Here is an 8,911-nt window from a genome sequence, read left to right as displayed (position 1 = left end):
ATTCAGTGGCCACAAATCAGTGTTTTTCAGAACATCGCAAAAAGATGAGCTGTGAAAGAGTGGTCCACCACTGAGAGAACGGTTCAAAGGGCATGTCCTCACTGATCCAGGAAGTGAGTCTGGAGAATCATCCCTTCTTAGAAAACTGGAAAATGCACCATCACCAGTATGGAGTGATGAAAGCCAGCATTCCTAATGTCAGGAGGGTTCTCAGGCCATTTCACCACAACATCAAGTAACAAACAGACTTGAATTCATTCAGTGGATTTAGCCAAAGAAGAGGGCCAAAATACACACGGAATTCAAAACCCGAAATAATCTCCAGTTTGAGTCATCCAATGCACTTGTCTACATTGATTGCATTCACCAGATAAAAGCCAGCTCTACTCCATGAGGCAAACGCAGCCTCAGCTCAGGTGAAGGGTTGCTGCCACGGGGACTACAAGTGTAGAGATTTTCTGACACACTGCTGGCATGAAAGGAACGGATTACAACTCCATCTTATGTAAATTTCCACTGGGGAAAAAAAGATTAAAAGGAAAATAATCATGCTTTAGTCATTTTCATTTAGGGTAATAAGATCCTTTAATTCCTTCTTGGAAAAAGAGGCAACAGCTGTCCTGTCATAAATGGTAGGACACTTTACTTGACATTTTGCAGGAAACCAATCTTTAGCTGAAATTTTGACCTAACGTTTGCACCAAGTTATGTTTTTAAGAGAAAGATAGATTTTCTTTAAATATATGACATAAGCCAATTGGCCCCAGAATGAAGAATTAAGTACACATTGTACCAGCCTCGCTGTCTGAAGCAGACAAAGAAATCTTATTCTTCCTGCTTCTCCTGTCCAGGCTGAGCTGTTTGGAAGGAGGGTGAGCTATTAGGTAAATACTGTTTCACAGCGTTGGATGTTTGCTTTTGTGACATTCGTTGTCTTTCCGTTTTGGCTGCAGCCCCCAACTTTGATGTGACAGTGCACCACACCCGGCCCTCAGCCCCTGTGGTCACTTGAGTGAATGACTGCATCTCCTGCGCACAGCTCTTGGATATAGGTGCCATCATTATTGTTCCTGCCACTTGCAAATGGGTGGGCTTCTCCTCAGGCAGGGTAACTTGCTCAAGGTGTCAAAGCTGCTAAGTGGGAATAGCAGGATTGGAACTCTGAAGTTCATATTCTCCGCTCACTCTTGGCCCCTGTTAAGCTGAATGTCCATCTTTAATCTCCACCTGTAGCCCAGAATAATAGCTACTCATTATTGTTTTTCTCAGGGGCACAGAAGTCTGGACTGTTTTTTAGGTGAGTCCCCTGGAGAAGTTTATCTTATTTTGGGAATACTACTGGCAGCTGAGGATGGGGGAAATTTTATTTTTCCCTGACCTCCTCTGGGTTCTACAAGGAAGAGAAAAAAGCTTGTGAAGGGATAATACAGAAATTATCTCTCTCTTTGCTCAGCTAACGGGTAAGTGATTTGCCAGCTATGAGGTTTAGGGGACTAACCTCTCAACTTCCAGAGATGGGGCCCAGTGTCCAGGAACACCTGCCTGAGGGCCCAGAAGGAGCTGGGAGTCAAGTGCATAGCTCAGATTCCCTAGGAGAGCCCAAACTCATGTATCAGGGGCATCTAATACCCATGATTTTGTTTGTCAGTTTTGTTCACTGCTGGATCACTGGAACCTAGACTGGTGCCTGGCCAGGTAGTGGCTTCATAACATTTGTTGAATGAATAAATGAATGCAGGAAAGAATAAATGTATCAGATGCTGGAAAAACTTCCTATTTCTTCAGCCTCCATGAAAATGAAGGAGATAGGGAGTCCTGCCAGCATGTGATACATTTAAAGACTTTCCTGGGAATTTTAGAATTATGGAGAAAGCAAGTTCTTTTTGGAGACAGTTGGCTTTAAGTATCACATTAGTCTGGAGTTGTGAGAGACTACCTTCTCTAGGAGGAGAGCCTGCTTGAGAATAAAGTCAGAACATGGAAAAGCAGAGTGGAGAGACATGTTGTTATCATGGTACCCCTGGATCTAGCCATATCTGAGGCTTAAATTAATCCTGACTCTAAAGTTGTATGAGCTGGTAATTTCATGTCTGTGTGGATTCCCTGTACGAATGCCTATTAAATTTGATTTTTTCCTTTTCTTTCTTCTTTTTTTTTTTTAAATCTAAGTAAGCTCCACACCCAGTGTGGGGTTTGAACTCATAACTCTAAGATCAAGAGTTGCATGCTTTACTGACTGAACCAGTCAAACCCTGATTTCTGCCTGTTAATCTGTATCATGTCAACCTGATTCTAAGTCTAGCTAGAAGGACCATAGGACAGAGGAAGTTCTGCCTCCCAGACAGTCGGTGGAGTTGGCAGGATGATGTTAACTTGCTGGACACCACTTACCCTGGACTCTGCTGGAGCTGAGAGATCCTTGGGACATCTGACAAGTAGCTGGCAGAAGGTGAGATTTCGTACCATATCACCATGTTAGCTTTCAAGAATCTCCATCTGCAGAATCCAAAGGAGCAAGAATGGTGAGAGTCCTTTTCTCTCTTTCAAAATTTAGGTTAGCAATAGAAAATATTTGTGGAACTAGTTCCTTGGGCCTAGTGACTCTTTGGCTAAATTTGGTAGAGTACTTTTTGGTTACTGATCCATTTCCTCCCAGATATGGTCTTTGTATTTTTTTGTCTGTGTCATGTGATGTGCACATGAGGTAAAGGTTACTGCAAAGGGCCATCCTGGAAGCCAAAGCTGCAAAATTGGTGGGCACAGGTCAAGCACTTAAAAGCTGTTAGAGTGCTCACCACTTCAAGAAGACTCCCGTCATAGGATAAATTGGTCGTGGAATGGATTAGGTTGACACTAGGTCACCTACCAACCTCAAGAAAACTTCTGTGGGGGCACATGACTGCCTCATTCACTAGAGCATGCAACTCTTGATCTTAGGGTCATGAATTTGAGCCCCATGTTGGGGGTTAGATTGTGTTTAAAATTAAAAAAAATATTTAAAACTTATTTTAAAAATCCCAAAATATCATTAAAAAAAAAAAGAAAAATAAGAAAACTTCCATGCATCAAGGTACGCTGTAAAACATCACACAGTCTCCAACCCCCTGGCACATCCCTTTTAGGTAGTAGCATGGTTCCAAGAGACTCAGGCTTGACCAAGACTGTTGATATGCATATATTTTCCTTTTGTCTCATTCTATATCCTCAGAGCTTGGCTTTGTGACCAATGAGAATATTCTCTTCGTTTTCCACCATTGTAGGGTGTACTTACTGGGGTGCACTTTGGTGGCCAAACAGACTAGGGAACCAACTCTGACTCTCTCTCTCTCTCTCTCTCTTTCTGTCCAACTGTGCCAGCTCTCAGGGGTGTTTGTCATGAGAGGTTCCAGCCCATAGGAACCTTTGTTGTCTAAACTTTTGTTGCTTGTTAGTGCTGGAAAGTCCCATTCCAGTATTGCCTACCTGGTGTTACAGGTTAGCAAGTCTGTGACCGGAGGCATCTCACAATTTTGTGAGACCTGAGACACCATTTTCACCACATCGTTCTTACCATCTGTGCAATGAAGATATTTGCTCTCTTAGGCTAATTTTGGGAATGAACTTTTGGATTGTGGAACTGTATCACCTATGCCCTCTTCGGATGCATCTTGCATCTTTGGTAAACGCTTTAAGCCTTATTAGTTTGAGTTGCTGTTAGATCCTACTTGCCAATGGCCAGATGATGGATCCTTTAAATTGGCTATATTTAAAAGAAAATATTCTTTCTAGAAAGCTTTCAGTTTTCTTAGTAGTATAATGGCTAGCGTTGGGGACTCCCTTGACGAGATAAAATGACAGAAATTAGGCTTAAGACTCAGAAATAAATGTCCATATCCAATGTAAATTTCCCTTAAAATCTGGCCTCATTTGCCTACAGGGCCTCATCTGCCCTATGAGATTTACAGGGAGCAATCAGCCCTAATCTCTAGGTTCAAAGTGTACAGGTTGCTCATGTAAATGCTGAAAGCCAGGAAATAAATTTAACAAAAGTATCTGAGACTGGCTCCTACCTTCCAGGGATTGAGAATCGGGCTCTGCCAGCTTTGGGCGTTCATATGCGATGCCCTTTGCAGGTGCATCCTAGACACCCTTCCACCCCCCGGTGCCAAGGAATTTGTGTCTCCTGGAGAGTGGCGATATCTTTTTAAATTATAAGCCCTTTTACTTCCACTTTTAAAATGTCCTACAAAATGCAGAGAGAAATTTGAAAGGTTAATGACTTATTCACTACTTTCCCTTCAGAGGAAAAGGGGACCAACATTTCTCCTTGTCCCTCCTACAAATGATCTGTGAAAAGACCAGTGTTACGGACTAATAGAAGCCAAGGTTGAATTAGAAAGCTCTTACTGAAATGCTTTATACAGACAAAAACCTTTTGATTCCAATTTTAGTTAAAAATCTCTCTAATATAGGGAAGCAGGTTTTGTTAAAAAGACAGGCCAATCGCTTAATACTCAGGCTGTAATCTAGTTCTTCGGGCAATTAAAAACAACTCATTGTCTTGCAAATCTATATGAGACCCAAATGGAACTACAGAAACGAGTCAAGTCCCACCTATTTACCAATCCCCAAACTTGCCTATTCCTCTTAAATGTTTGTGGATATTGTAAAAAAGATCAAGATTGGAACAAAATTGTCCTGTACTTAGGAGAAAGGAAGGTGAACTTTAAATCGCAATTACCCTGAAACTCTGAGAAAAAAACAAACAAACCCAAAAACTGTTTTGCACTCTTTCTGTGCCATGAAACTATAAATCTTACATCTTTAAAAAGAAAACTACCTGAAACTGAAGAAATAAAAGGGGAAAAGAATTAAAAAAAAATACTAACTCGGGGCTCCTGGGTGGCTCAGTCGGTTAAGCGTCCGACTTTGGCTCAGGTCATGATCTCACAGTCCGTGAGTTTGAGCCCCACGTTGGGCTCTGTGCTGACAGCTCAGAGCCCAGAGCCTGCTTCAGATTCTGTGTCTCCTTCTCTGTCCCTCCCCTGCTCGTGCTTTTTCTCTTTCTCTCTCAAAGAATAAATAAACATTACAAAAAATACTAACTTCTAGAATGGCTTTTGTGCCAGACAATAGCATCTCTTAGACAGATATGCTCCAAATCTTTACCTTGGATAAAATGTAGATGCTTTCTCTCTGCCTTGGTGATGTAAATTTTCTGCCCCCATCTTTTAGAGGGCCTAAGAGCAATTCTTTGAAATAAAAAGGATTAGGAACTTTGGTGAAACATTTTTCATTAAAAAGAGAGAGAGAGAGAGAGAGAGAGAGAGAGAGAGAGAGAGAGAAAGGGAGATACTTGGAAATTGAGCTTTTAATGTCTTTCCCACAAATATTAGCAAAAACAAAATCTAGAAGATTATTTGCATCTCATCTGTGTTTCCATCCATCTCGTCTGTATGTGTATCTATCTGTGTTATATTTTTTCTACCTCTGGATGCTATTGCTAAAATTCATGTGTATAAGAGCTCTATTTAGTTGGTTTGAAGGCAACACCTTGTAAGAATCTGGCATTCCAAAAGTCAAACTAACCCAAATGTCTTTTCAACTTCACATGAATCTGGGATAGTATTTGGTACCAAAGCCAATTTAAGGCTGTTGGTTTAATTAAAATAAAATTGTCTTTAGAGTTATGCATTAACATGTAAGGCTTTTATTTTACCCATGTTTAACAAAGGTCAAATGGGTTCTTATTTTCTCTGTTGCAAATTTGTCACAAAAAATTAGGATAATGGTTGACTTTGTCTAATGCCTCATGAAATTTTGTGGGCAATCTTAACGTAATTGTTAAGAACAAGTAGATTAAATAGATGTAAATAAGATTAAAATGTTTATAGGTAAACTTTTGGGTGGTAACCTGAAATTTTGGCATTTTGCTGAGTGAAATGATGAGCTGAGTGTGAATAGCTAGATCATTTCTAAATAAGATAAAATAATGAAATATTAAGTACTAAACATAGGTTTGTCTGTTTTTTGGCTTATTGCAAACAAACTAAAGATGAATATAGTTCTAGGGGTGCCTGGGTGGCTCAGTCGGTTGGGCGGCCGACTTCGGCTCAGGTCATGATCTCGCGGTCCGTGGGTTCGTGCCCCGCGTCAGGCTCTGTGCTGACAGCTCAGAGCCTGGAGCCTGTTTCCAATTCTGTGTCTCCCTCTCTCTCAGACCCTCTCCCGTTCATGCTCTGTCTCTCTCTGTCTCAAAAATAAATAAATGTTAAAGAAAAAAAATTAAAAAAAAAGATTTCTATAAAAAAAAAGATGAATATAGTTCTATTAGTAAACTTTGTGCTTTATTAAAAAATTATATTATGGAAAATATATATTTTTAGAAATTATAAAATATACTCATAAATTTGCTAACCAAAAATACTGGTATGAGAAACGATTCACAATTATTCACTATTTAGTTTACACTAGAAATGAAGGTTCCTAAGCGTGACGAATTCTAATAAATGAAGTTGAGACCACTAGAAATAAGAGAACTCTGCATACAGGCCAAGTAAGATATGTGTTTTGGGGAAAAATATGTGGAATGGGAATACGTTTTTGTTGAGGGAAAAGAAAGTGAAATGAGACTAGTTATTTAAAGAAGAAAAGCTTAGGACAAACTGAGTATAAACAGGAAAGTTGCAGAAGTTTTCTGGGAAAGGAATCTTTAAAAGGGAATTCTGTGTGTGGTCTACACTGGTGAAAATTAGAATACATTTAAGTAAGTAAATTAATTTTAATATAAAAAATACACTGGTGCAAAAATTAAAATTTTTGTTTTCTCTTTGTTAAAAGAATAAAGTTTTTTTTTAAAAAAAACTATTGATCTGTTCTTAATAATAAATTGTAAATATTGTTTTCTTTAATGTTATCTGCCTAAAAAGCAAGGAATCTGATTTGCCAAAATAATTTCCTATGTTTAATCAGGACTTTGATTTACTTAAAAAACAACACAGAACAATAACAACAAAAAAATCCCAACTATATCTTGTTCCTAAGTGTGTAACTTTATGTGTTTGTTTTTGATATCTTTTGTTGTCACTTTGGTGAAATGCATAATTACATGTTCTTTTATAATAATCTGTGATCCTATTTAATCAAAAGTTTTGATTTTTTGGACATACTTCTCAAAATCAAATTCTAAAATAAAATGTTAAAAAAATATTTTTTAATTAAAAAAATTAAAAATAATTTTTTTTAATGTTTACTTATTTTTGAGAGAGAGAGAGAGAGAGTACATGAGTAGAGGAGGGGCAGAGAGAGAAGGAGAGAGAGAATCCAAAGCAGGCTCCACATTGTCAGCACAGAGCCTATCATGGGGCTCAATCCTACAAACCTTGAGATCATATCCTGAGACAAGATCAAGAGTAGGCCACTTAACTGACTGAGTCACCCAAGCAACTCTACAGGCTGTAATTTCTTTGACATCAACCATAGCAACTTCTTTCTGGATATGTCTCCTGCAGCAAGGGACACAAAATCAAAAATAACTATCGGGACTACATCAAAATAAAAAGCTTCTGCACAGTGAAGGAAACAATCCACAAAACTTAAAGGCAACCTGTGGAATGGGAGAAGATATTTGCAAATGACGTATCCGATAAAGGGTTCATATCCAAAATATAAAAAGAACTTATAAAACTCGGTGGTGCCTGGTTGCCTCAGTGAGTAGAGTATGTGACTCTTGATCTTGGAATCATGAGTTCAAGCCCCACATTGGGTGTGGAGCTTACTAAAAATAATTAAACAAACAAACAAACAAATAAATAATAAAAAAGCAAACAAACTTAAAAAACTTGATACGCAAAAAAAATCCAATTACAAAATGGGCAGAAGACATGCAGATGGCCAATAGATACGTGAAAAGATGTTCACCATCATTCATCTTCAGGGAAATGCAAATCAAAACTACAATGAGATATCACCTCACACTTGTCAGAATGGCTAAAGTCAACAACCCAAGAAACAACAGGTATTGGCAAGAATGTAGAGAAAGGGGAACCCTCTTATGCTGTTGGTGGGAATGCAAACTGATGTAGCCACTCTGGAAAACAATATGTACTGTCCTCAAAAAGTTAAAAATAGAACTACCCTGGGGTGCCTGGCTCAGTCAGAAGAGCCTGTGACTTTTGATCTCAGGGTCATGAGTTCAAGCCCCATATTGGGGATAGACTTTACTTAAATAAAATTTTAAAAAAGAATACAAAATCCTAATTCAAAGGATACATGCACCCTGATGTTTATAGCAGTATTATCTACAACAGCCAAATTATGGAAACAGCCCAAGGGTCTACATATTGATGAATGGATAAAGAAGATGTCATATATATATATATATACAATAGAATATTATTCAGCTATAATCTCTCTCTCTCAAAATAAAAAAAGTAAACATTTAAAATTTTTTTTAAAAACTTACTGCCTATGTTCTCTCCTAGGATTTTTATGGTTTCATGTCTCACATTTAGGTCTTTAATCCGTTTTGAATTTTTCTTTCATTCTTTTGCATCTTGCTGTCCAGTTTTCCAAGCACCATTTGTTGAAGAGACATTCTTTTGCCCATTGGATATCCTTTTCTGCTTTGTTGGAGATTAATTGAGCATATAATTGTGGGTTCATTTCTGGTTTCTATTCTGTTCTATTGACCTATGTGTCTATTTATGTGCTGGTGCCATACTGTTTTGAACACTATAGCTTTGTAATTGAACTTGAATTGTGATGCCTCCAGCTTTGTTTTTTGTCTTTCAGAATTACTTTGACTACTTAGGGTCTTTTGTGCTTCCATACAAATTTTACGATTGCTTGCTCTGGGTCTGTGAGAAATGCTGCTGGTATTTTGATAGGGATTGCATTAAATGTGTAGATTATTCTGGGTAGTGCAGACATT

The sequence above is a fragment of the Panthera onca genome, chromosome F2 (assembly GCF_046562875.1).
Source record: "Panthera onca isolate mPanOnc1 chromosome F2, mPanOnc1 haplotype 2, whole genome shotgun sequence".
Classification (NCBI taxonomy): domain Eukaryota; kingdom Metazoa; phylum Chordata; class Mammalia; order Carnivora; family Felidae; genus Panthera; species Panthera onca.
Note: the sequence above shows the minus strand (reverse complement) of the source record.